This window comes from Macaca thibetana, chromosome 19 (genome assembly GCF_024542745.1).
Source record: "Macaca thibetana thibetana isolate TM-01 chromosome 19, ASM2454274v1, whole genome shotgun sequence".
In the NCBI taxonomy this organism is placed as follows: domain Eukaryota; kingdom Metazoa; phylum Chordata; class Mammalia; order Primates; family Cercopithecidae; genus Macaca; species Macaca thibetana.
In genome coordinates, this window is record NC_065596.1 from 53565831 (window position 1) to 53578066 (window position 12236).

General features: G+C 39.1%; 1 pseudogene; it reads left to right on the plus strand.

Annotated features, from left to right (window-relative positions):
• Window positions 1-8628: 8628 nt before the first annotated feature.
• LOC126943630 (mannosyl-oligosaccharide 1,2-alpha-mannosidase IB-like) lies at window positions 8629-11956 on the plus strand (annotated as a pseudogene).
• The last annotated feature ends 280 nt before the right edge of the window (window positions 11957-12236 follow it).

Genomic DNA, 12236 nt, shown 5'->3' on the forward strand with positions numbered 1-12236 from the left:
TTGTCTTATTGCATTTATTGTCTTAAGTGGGGTTGTGTTCTTGATTTGACTCTCAGTCTGGATATTTTTGATATATACTAATTCTTTGTACATTGATTTTTGTATCCTAAAACTTTACTAAAGTCATTTATCAGTTCTAGGAGCCTTTTGGCAGAGTCTTTAGGATTTTCTGGGTGTCAAATGATAATATCAGTGAAGATAGATACTTTGACTTATTCTTTTCTTATTTGGGTGTCTTTTGTTCCTTTCCCTTGCCTGACTGCCCTGGCAAGATCTTCTAGTACTATGTTGAATAGGAGCAGTGAGAATGGGCATCTCTGTCTTTTTCCAGTTCTCAAAGTGAGTGGTTCAAGCTCATTCAGTAAGATGTTGGCTGTGTTTCTCATAAACGGCTTATTATTTTGAGGTGTATTCTTTCAATGCCTACTTTGTTGAGGGTTTTATCATAAATGGATGTTGGATTTTATCAAAAGCTTTTATGCATATATTGAGATAGCCATATGGTTTTTTCCTTTTATTCTATTTATGTGGTTAATCACATTTATCAATTTGCACATGTTAAGCCAGCCATACATTTCAGGAATAAAGCTTACTTGTTCATGGTGTTTTAACTCTTTGATATTCTGCTGGATTTGATTTGTTACTATTTTGTTGAGGAGTTTTGTGTCTATGTTCATAAAGGATATTGGTCTGAAGTTTTCTTTTTTCATTGAGTCTCTGCCAGATATTGGTATCAGGCTGATACTGGCTTCACAGAAAAAGTCCATCCTCCTTGAATTTTTTTTGAAATGGTTTCAGTAGGATTGATGTCAGTTCTTCCTATATCTGGTAGAATTCAGTTGCAAATCCATTTGATCCAGGGCTATTTTTGGTTGGTATGTTCTTTATTACTGATTTAATTTCAAAAATTGATATTAGTCTATTTGGGATTTTTATTTCTTCCTGACTTAGTCTTGGGAAGTTGTGCATTTCCAGGGATTATCCATTTCCTTTAGATTTTCCAGTTTGTGTGCATAAAGGTGTTCATCACAGTCTTTGATGATCTTTTATATCTCTTTGGGATCAGTTTTAACATTACCTGTGTCATTTCTGATGGTGTACTGTGTTTATTTGAATCCCCTCTCTTTTTTTTTTCTTTGTTAATCGACCTGTAGTCTATCAAACTTATTTATCCTTTCAAACAACCAGCTTTTGGTTTTGTTGCACCTTTGCATGGATTTTCTGGTCTCAAGGTTTTTTCAGATCTTCTCGGATTTTCATTAATCCTTTTCTTCTGCTAGCTTTGGAGTAGTTTGTTCTTCTTTTCTAGTTCCTTTAAGTACAAAGTTAGCTTATTAACTTCAAATCTTTCTGACTTTTTGTTGAAGGCACTGAAGGTTACTTTCCTCTTAACACTGCTTTGGCTGTATATCAGAGATTTTGGTAAGTTGTGTTCCATTTTTACTAATTTCAAATAATTTTTATTTCTGCCTTAATTTCAGCATCTACTCAGGAGTTATTTGAAGTAAATTGTTTAATTTCCATGTATTCGTGTAGATTGGAGAGATTTTTTGGTTTCCATTTCGATACTTATTGCACTGTGGTTAGAGGTTATGCTTGGTATAATTTCAATTTCTTTAAAATTTATTGAAACTTGCCTTATGACTGAGCATGTGGTTGAACTTAGAATACACTGCGTGTGCAGATAAGAATAATTCTGTAGTTGTTGAGTGGAGTGTTCTGTGGATGTCTATTAAGTCCAATTTGTCAACTGTCAATCTTAATTCCAGAGATTCTTTGTTAGTTTTTTATTCATACGATCTGGCTAACACTGTCAGTGGGGTGTTGAAGTCTCCACTGTTATTGTGTGGTTGTCTAAGTCTGTTCATAGGTCGAGAAGAAGTTGTTTTATGAATCTGGGTGCTCCAATGTTGAATATATTTATTGTTATCATTGTATAATGCCATTCACTGTCCCTCTTATTTTTTATTGGCTTAAAGTCTATTTTATCTGACACAAGAATAGAAACTCTGGCTCTTTTTTGTTTTCTGTTTGCATGGTAGGTCTTACTCTATCATTTTACTTTGAGCCTGTAGGTGTTATCACATGTGAAACGGGTCTTTTATAGACAACAGATGGCTGGATCTTGTCTTTTTATTCAGGCTGCCACTTAATGTCTTTTAAATGGGGTGTTCAGCCCATGTATATTCAAGTTTAGTCCTGATGTGTGTGATTTTGATTCTGTGATGCTGTTGTTAGCTGGTTGTGGTGTAGACGTGATTGTGTAGTTGTTTTATAGTGCCTGTAGCTGTGCACTTCAATGTGCTTTTGTGGTAATAGGTATTGTTCTTTCTAATCTATGTTTTTTAACACTTCTGTTAAGAACCTCTTGTAAGGCTAGTCTAGTTGAAATATATTCCCTCAGCATTTGCTTATCTGAGGAAGACCTTATTTCTCTGTCATTTATGAAGCTTAGCTTGTCAGGATATGAAATTCTTGGTTGGAATTTTTTTTAAGTACATTAGAAATAGACCCTCAATCTCTTCTGGCTTATAAGGTTTCTTCTGATTGGTCTGATGCTAGCCTGATCAGGAATTGCCCCTGCCTCTTCTCTTTAGCTGCTTTTACATTTTTGGCTTTTTGAGTTTGTTTTGTTTTGTTTTTTTCATTGAACTTGATGAATCTAATGACTATGTGCCTTGGGGATGGTCATCTTGCATAGTATGTGGTGGGACTTCTCTGTATTTCTCGAATTTGCATGTCAATGTCTCTAGCAAGATTAGGGAAAATTTTCATGAACTATTACCTTAAACACATTTTCCAAGTTGCTTATTCTCTCTCCTCTCTCAGGAATGCCAGTGAGTCACAGATTTGATCTCTTTACATAATCCTATAGTTTTTGAAGACTTTGTTCATTTTTCTCAATTCTTCTTTCTTTATTTTTGTCTGACTGAGTTAATTTGAAGAACTGGTCTTCAAGCTCTGAGATTCTTTCCTCAGCATGATGAGTTCCACTGTTACTACTTCCAACTGTATTATAAAATTCTTGTAGTTAATTTTTCACCCTAAATAGTTCAGTTTGGATCTCTCTTAAGAGGGCTATTTTGTCTGTTAGCTCTTTAATCATTTTTACTGAATTGCCTGTCTTCCTTGAATTGAGTTTCGACTTTTTCCTTGATCTCAATGAGCTCTCTTGCTGTCCAGATTCTGAATTCCATGTCTGTCACTTCAGACAATTGATTAGTTAAGAAGCATTGCTGGGAGCTAGTGGGCTTGTTTTGAGGTAAAAAGACAGTCTTTTTTTTTTTTTTAACTGCCAGAGTTCTTGTGCTTATTCTTTCTCATCTAGGAGAGCTGCTATTGCTTTAACTGTGGTGCAAGTTTAGTATAGTCAGTTTGCTTCACTCTTGGAAAATTTCAGAGGGATAAGGCTGTACACAGAATGTTTGTTGTTGAATTCCTGATTTTGGTTTACAGAGGGGGTGAGTGAGTAAAAGTTATTTTTGGTGTTGTAGTTTGGGCTATTTTGCATTATTTGGCACTTGAGAGCCATGGGCGGTAGACAGGTTCTTTCTCAGATGCATGGCTCCTTGGTACATCATTGCGTTTGCAGTTGTGTTCTTTAGTATGTGCGGGAAAGATCAATATCCACAATTGCAAAGATAAGGAACCAACCTACGTATCAGCTTATCAATGAGTAAAGAAAATGTGGTCTGTGTGTGTGTATGTGTGTGTGTATATATATATATTATACGTGTGTGTGTCTACATATGTGTGTGTATATATATACGTGTGTGTGTGTATACACATATATACACAGAGAGAGAGAGAGAGAGAGCATGAAATACTACTCAGTCATGAAAATAAACAAAATAATGTCTTTTGCAGCAACTTGGATGGAGCTGGAGGCCATTATTTCAAGTGAAGTAGCTCAGGAATGAAAAACCAAATATATATTCTCACGTAAAAGTGGGAGTTAAGCTATGAGGATGCAAAGGCATAGAGTGATATAATGAACTTTGGTGGGGAATGTTGACAGGGAGGTGATGGATAAAAGACTACATATTGGGTAGAGTGTACACTGCTTAGGTGACATGTGCACTGAAATTTCAGAAATCACCAGTAAAGAACTTATCTATGTAACCAAAAACTACCTGCACCCCAAAACCCATTGAAATAAACAAATGTGGTACATATTCATCAGGAAATACTACACAGCCATAAAAAATGAAATAATGTCATGATGAATGACATTCATCATGAAGCTGGAGGCTAGTATCTTAAGCAAATTGACACAGAAAAAAAAATCAAACATTGCATGTTCTCATTCATAAGTGGGAGCCAAATCTCGAATACAGATGGACATAAAGATAGGAATAACCCACCCTGAAGACTCCAAAAGGAGGGAGGGAGGGATGAGGACAAGAACTGAAAAACTTCCTATTGGGTACTATGTTCACTGTTTGGATGATCAGATCAATAGAATCCAAATCCTCAGCATCATACAGTTTACCCTTGTAGCAAACCTGCACATGTATCCGCTGAATCTAAAATAAAAATGGAAATTTATATATTTATACATATATGCATAGAAATATATAAATTTTATATAAATCTATATATTTCTTATGCATAAAAGCATATATTAACATTTATATATAAGAAATATATTACTATATCAATATTTATTTCCCATATTGTATATTAGAAATATATTAATATTAATATTACATTATTTAATAATTAATCATATTAACATTTCTCATAAAATATTTATATATAAAATATTTTTTCAATATCTCAAAATAACTTAAACAAAATAATTCCATAAAGTAAAATATAAAATTATCTTTGTCAAAATCCATCACTGTTTCCACACTCACCCCTAAGTGAATATTATTGACCATTCAAAGTTTGGTGTGAAGGTTTGTGGATTTTTATAATGCTTATACTTCTTTTACTTTACAATTTTTAGTCAAATGACAATATTTTATGGGTCCTTTTACAATTCAATGCATATAAATCTTATTTAAACAGCTGTTTTGTAACATGTTATGAATAAGGCATGCGTTATTTAACTTAATGCTGCAAAGAATATGTAGGTGTTCTTAAGGTAATAATGTTTCAAAGGACACAAAAATATCTGAATTATTTTTCAAACCAATTATTTCTCTGTAAAATTAATTTAAAGGAGATGTAGGTACGAAAAGGTAAAAAAGAGAGAGAGAGAAAAGTAACTTTATTATTAGATGAGGTGTTGACTCAGGTTGAATAAACTAGATATCTGGTCTGAATTCTTTGGAAAGCTCCTTTTTCTTATGATAGTAGACTGAAGGAGTCCTGAGTCAAAGCCCCTTTATCCTGTTTCTCCTCCCTTCCCCAAGCATGATTCTTGAATATAATCAACCTCATGTTTGCACCCAACAGTGCCATAGGGAAAATGGCATAGGAAAAGACACAGAGTATGAGGGTGAGAACAAGACTAACTCTCCAAGACTCTTTGGTGGCGTTAATGCATAGAGAAAAGGAAGAAAAACAATGAAACAAAAAGAAAAAGGAAAAAAGGAAGAGAGAGAGGAGGAGGAGGAGAGGGGAAAACCAGACTCAGGTGTAATTGTAATACTTTAAAATATTAATCTCTAGAAATAATTCCTTTATTCTGTCCTGAAATCTAACCAATCATATTAACTTTCAAGGGGGCAAAAATCAAAGACATGAGAAAAGAAAGGAGCATGGAGAATTCTCCTCTCCTTGAGGCTAGGTTACCATTCCAATAATTTTTAAATCCATCCCTTTGTCTCCGAACCCATAGGCTCTCCTACAAGCCAACATCATCCCTACAGCAACATGCCAAACTTTCTTTTCTCCATATTTATCTTTCGAGAACCCATTCCCTAGCAGTGGTCTGAGGGGACTCATCCAAAATATCCCTTATAAAAATCTTTTGATAACTTTCCATTCCCTATAGCAAAAATTTCAGCATAGACAAATCAATTAAATGATACAGCACATTAACAGAAAGATAAAAACTACATGGTTATCTCAGTAGATACAGAAACAAAATTTGAAAACAATCTAACACTCCTGGAAAATTAGAAATAGAAGAAAATTTCCTCAATATAGTACAGGCCATCTATGAGAAACTCACAGTTAACGTAATAATCAGGGAAAACTGAAAGCTTTTCCTCCAAAATCAGGAACAAGACAAGAATGCCCACTGTCACCACTTCTTTTCAACACAGTACTGGAACTACCAGCAAGAGCAATTAGGCAAGGAAAAAAAAGAAAGAAACAAAAGACATTCACATGAGAGGACAAGCAGTAAAATTATCCCTGCAAATAGCAAGGTCCTATACATAGAAAACCCTACAAATTCCACAAAAAATGTTAGAACTAAGGAATAAATTCAGTAGTTTTAGGTACAAAATCACCAAAAAAATCAGTTGCACTTCTTTACATCATAATGACCTACCTGAAAAGAAGTCAAGAAAACTATCCAATTTAAATAGTATTTAAAAAAAAAAAAAACACTTAGGAAGATATTTAACCAAGGGTTTGAAGGATCTAGACACTCAACACTACAAAATATTGATGAAAGAAACTGAAGACAAAAATAATAGAAAATATATATCAGATTCATGATCAATATTGTTAAAATTACCATACTACCTACAGCAAACTACAAATTCAATACAATTCCTGTCAAAATTCCAATCACCTTTTTCTGAATAAATAAAAATAATTCTAAAATTTGTGTGGAACCACAAAAAGCTCTAAACAGCCAAAGCACTCTTGAGAGAGAACAAAGTTGGAAGCATCACTTTTCCTGTTTTTAGATTATATTTTTAAGACATATTTATCAAACCAGCATGATACTGACATAAGAAAAGACATAGCAATCAATCGAACAGAATAAAGAGCCCATAAATAAACCCACACATTTAAGGTCAATTTATTTTAGACAAAGTTGCCTAGGAGACACAATGGAAAAAGGATAGTCTCTTCAATAAATGATGTTTGGAAAACTGGATATTCACATGCAAGAAAAAAAATAGAAGAAGAAATAAAAGGAAAAAAAGGAAGGTAGGAGAAAGGAAAAGAAATTAGACTCTTTATTTTACGGCACATACAAAAATCAATTTGAAATGGATTAAAGGTTTAAGTGTAGGATCTGAAACTACAAAACTCCTAGAAGAAAACAAGGAAAGGCTCCTTGACATTTGTCTTAGCAAAGATTTTTTGGATATACCACAAAGCATGGGCAAAAAAATAAAAAATAGACAAATGGTATTACATCAAACTAAAAAGCTTCTGCACAGCAAAGGACGCAATCAACAAGATGAAAAGGTAACCCACAGAATAGGAGAAATGTTTGCAAACCATAATCTAATGAGAGGTTAGTATTCAAAATATATATGGTACTCAATCTAATAGCAAAAAAAAAAAAAAAAAAAAAGAAAGAAAAAAAAAAAGAACCACCCAAATAAAAACAGGTATATCTTCCGAATAGGCATTTTTTTCAAAAAAATAAAAAAGTTACTAACAGGTATAAAGGTGCTTGACATCACTATCAGGGAAATTCAAATCAAAACCACAATGAGATACCACCTCACTTCTGCTACAATCACTATTACTAAAAATAGTCACCAACACCTCACAAGAGAGAACAACTGTTGCAGAGCGTGTAGAGAAAGGGAAGTCCTTGTACACTGTTGGTGGGAATGTAAATTGGTGCAGACATATGAACTAACATATAGATGTTCCTTAAAAAGTTAAAAATACAACTCACTTCTGGGTATGTACTGAAAGAAAGGAAATCAATATCTTAAAGAGATAATCTGCACTTTATTACGGCGTTATTTAAACCAGTCAAGACACAGAAACAACCTATCAGTCCACAGAGGGATGACTGGATACAGAAAACGCGGGATATATATTTAATGAAATATACTCAGCCAGAGGAAGGCAGAAACCGCCGTCTGTGACCTTGTGTCTGACCTGGAGGAATTCATGCTAGGAGAAATGATCCCGACAGAGAAAGGCAGACCCAGGATGGTGTCACTTAACTGTGGACTCCAGGAAGCGCGCCCCATGCTCAATCGCTGGTGCCGCCCAATAGCGTGTCGGGGCGGGTTCGGGAGGCGCCCCATCGGCCCTGTCCTCCATCTCCTCCGTGTGTGCGCCCGGCTCGTGTGGCCCCGCAGCTGTTCCGCGCCCACTGGGCCTGGGGAGGCAGAGGCCCGGCCGCAGCCCTGCTCCTGGGCGCCGTCTCTCAGCAGCAGCAGCCAGGCCGAACCGGGCGCCACGCTAGGCGGCGCGGAGGAGGCCCCCACGGCGGCTGGCCAAGGACAAGAAGCCGGCCTCTGCCCGCCCGAGAAGCGGCTGCTCGCGCGCGCCCGGGGCCACCCGCTGCCCCGAGGAATGGGCAGGCGCGGGCCCCGGGCTCTCGGAGCAAGGGTCGCTGCTCGGCTCCTTTGCACGCTGCGGAGCGCGGGGCTCGGCCGGGCGCGGCGGGGTCGGTGGCAACTCGCTCGGGAGCAGGCGCCTGGTGAACTGACCGACCGCAGGGGCCGCCGCGCCTTCCCTGCCTGCGAGCCGAGCTTCTCGGGGGCCGCGGAGGAGGAGGAAGGTCCGTCCGGACAGGCCCGTGCGGCGGCGACAGCGACAGCGGCTGGCCGGGCTCAGGTACGTTGGATGTGACTGCCCGGAGGCAGCCTCGGAGCTCTGCCCGGCCCGGGAGACTGCCTGGCAGCGTCGGGAAGCGCGGGCGGCCAGTCCCTTCCTGCTCCTTCCCTCAGCGCCTTTGTCTTGGCCTCCCGGAAGCGGGAAATCTTCCTCCCGGTTTTCAGGCTTCGGTGGAGACCCTTACTTTTTCCACCACTAAGGTTAAGAGATTCTGGAATAGAAGTACCAGAGGAGATGGTGAACCTTCTGCAATTCCTCGGATTTAGCCAGACTCCCTTTTGCGGCAGAAGACCACCTTTGAGCACCTCCCCAAGGGGTAGCTCCTTTGCAGTGTGACTTCTCTGATCTACCCTTAGGAATGAAGAGTCTTCTGATAACCTGATAGGGCCCTGAAAGTCAAAGGGCAAACGAGATCTCGTAGGACATAAGTTTGTGATCGTTTGAGGCGGGGGGTCACTCACGTTTCTGAATGGAATTGGAGGAGCGTCAAAGCGGTGCCTGTGAAGAAGCGCGGCAATCCTTTAAGTTGAGCAAAATTGAGTTTTTCCATTTTTGCCAATATTTTGAAGACAGTTCAGTGTATCGTGCATTTGCTATAAGATGATAACTTTATGGAGTATTGTCTTCAAGAGCATAAACGATGACTACCCCAGCCCTGCTGCCCTCTCCATCCATACGTGGGATCCCACCTCTGAACCTGGGGCTGTCCTCCCGACATCACAGCGCAACTTTGAGACTTTCTGCGAAGACACTTATTTTTAGTGCCTTCATCACCCGGTGTTTGGGGGCATTCTTTTTTCTTCTAGGCTTCTCAAAACGCAAACGCTTTGATCTGGGTTTAGACGATGTGTTAATTCCTCATGTAGTAGCTGTCAAAGGGGCTAAAAACCCTGAAGTCTTCCTTATCTATGCACTCAATTAACATACACACAGGGAAGAAGAAGAAGAACCTCTGAGACATAAAATTCGAGCTGATTATGAGAAGGCCCTGGAAGAGACAAAAGAAAAGTTGAGAAAGTCAGGCAGCCTGGGCTGTGGCTCACACCTGTAATCCCAACACTTTGGGAGGCCAAGTCCGGAGGATGGCTTTCATCTAGGAGTTTGAGACCAGCCTGGGCAACGTGATGAGACCATGTCTCCACAAAAAATCAACAACTAGCCAGGCGTGGTAGTGCCCTCTTGTAATCCCAGCTATTCTGGAGTCTAAGGTGGGAGGATTGCTTGAGCCTGGGAGGTGGAGGCTGCAGTGAGTCCTGATGACACTGCAACACTCAGCCTGGGTTACAGAGTGAGACCACATCTCAAAAAAAGAAAGAAAGAAAAGAAAAGTCAAGCAAGGAAATCCAAGCAGAAATTCAGACAGAGAAAAATAAGGTCCAAGAAATGAAGACAGAGAACAAGCCACTGCCACCAGTTCCTATTCCAAACTTTTTAGGCATGAAAGGTGGAGACCCGGAAGACAACATAAGAAAACGGAAAAAAAAATTAAAGCATGAAACATGCCTAGGATAATTATAGGACATACAGTTGGGGACATAATGAACTCAGACCTATTAAAAGGAAAGGTTGTACCACTAACATTTGAAAGTTCACAAATGGGTGCTACCATTGTAGATGCTTTGGATACCCCTTATATCATAGGGCTCCATGCTGAATTCCTAGATGTGCAAAGATTGTTTAAGACAACCTTGAGGTCAGTGTGAATTCAGAGATGTTTGTGTTTGAAGTCAGCATTCAGTTTATTGAAGGCCTATTTGCAGCATATCACCTTTCAGGAAAGGAGATATTCAAGATTAAAGCTGTGCAACTGGCTAAGAAACTTTTTCCTGCCTTTCACACATCTACTGGGATTCCCTGGACAATGGTACATTTACAGAGTGGAGTAGGGTGTAACTGAGGCTAGGGGCCTCCATGTAGCAGCATTCTGGCTGAATCTGGTACACTGCATATGGAGTTCGTCCACCTCAGCTACTTGACAGCAGACCTGGTTTACTACAACAAGGTCATGTACATGCGGAAACTGCTTCAGAAAATGGATTGTCCAAACGGTCTTTATCTAAATTGTTTGAACCCCAGAACAGGGCACTGGGGTCGGTATCACACATCACTTGGTGATCTTGGAGACAGTTTTTATGAATACTTACTGAGAGCGTGGTTGATGTAAGATAAAACAGACTATGACTTTGGGAGGCCGAGGCGGGCGGATCACAAGGTCAGGAGATCGAGACCACAGTGAAACCCCGTCTCTACTAAAAATACAAAAAATTAGCCGGGCGCGGTGGCGGGCGCCTGTAGTCCCAGCTACTCAGGAGGCTGAGGCAGGAGAATGGCGTGAACCCAGGAGGCGGAGCTTGCAGTGAGCCGAGATCGCGCCACTGCACTCCAGCCTGGGCAACAGCGTGAGACTCCGTCTCAAAAAAAAAAAAAAAAAAAAAAAAAAAAAAAAAAAAAAAAAACAGACTATGAATGGAGAAAGATGTGTGATGATGCCCTTGAGGCTGTAAAAAAACAAATACTCCCATAGATGTCTTATCTTTAGTAAAGAATGGATCAGTGGGCACTTGGAAAACAAGATGGGCATCTGGCCTGCTTTGCTGGGGTAAGGTTTGCACTAGGAGAAGATAGTTCCAGAATGGATAACGTCTATCATTATTTAGAGCTGGGGTGGAAATTGCGCGTACATGTCATGAGTCACATGACAGACCGCATTAAAGCTAGGTCCTGAGTCATTCAAGTTTGATGGTGCAGTGGAGGTTGTGGCTGTCAGGCTGAAAAGTATTATATCCTCTGTCCAGAAGTAACTGAAACCTATTGGTACCTATGGTGATTCTCTTACAATCCAAAATACAGGCAGTGGGGCTGGGAACAAAACTGGCCATTGACAAGTATTGCTGAATCAGTGGTGGATTTTCTGGAGTTAAAAATGTACATTTCTCTACTCCTACACATGATGATGTACAGTGGGGTGTCTTTATTGCCGAAACACTAAAATATTTGTATGTGCTGTTCTCCAGTGTTGACCTTTTACCTTTAGACTACCAGGTGTTTAATACAGAGGCTCACCCTCTCCCTGTGTTACATTTAGCCAGCACCACACTTAGGTAATTCTGCTGTTGGATAAAAGCAGTTTCAAGGACCAGGACCAGGACCAGTCTCACCTGTTTTGTTTACGTGGACCACTACAGAAATTAGTCTGAAAACCTAGACTTCTAAGTCAACATGATAGTGGTCATATAAGAATGATGTGTGTTATAGCAAAGATCACAATTACTTTTGCATCACCTGGTACTCTACAAACCATATATATTTTGTATATATATAAATAATGTATATTATATATGTATATATAGCTTTATATAAAACTATATGTATATATGGAGTTATATAGAGTTTTATATAGAGAGAGTTATATATATTTGTACACACACACATACATATATGGTTTGTAGAGTTCCGGAGTCTGGAGACAAGACTTCCTAAGAGAAACCCAAGAATATAGAGCACCTTGCAGGAGTTAAGGATGGCCTTTGGAACCAATTATGTATTCCTACAGTGGAGCAACTGTCAAATAT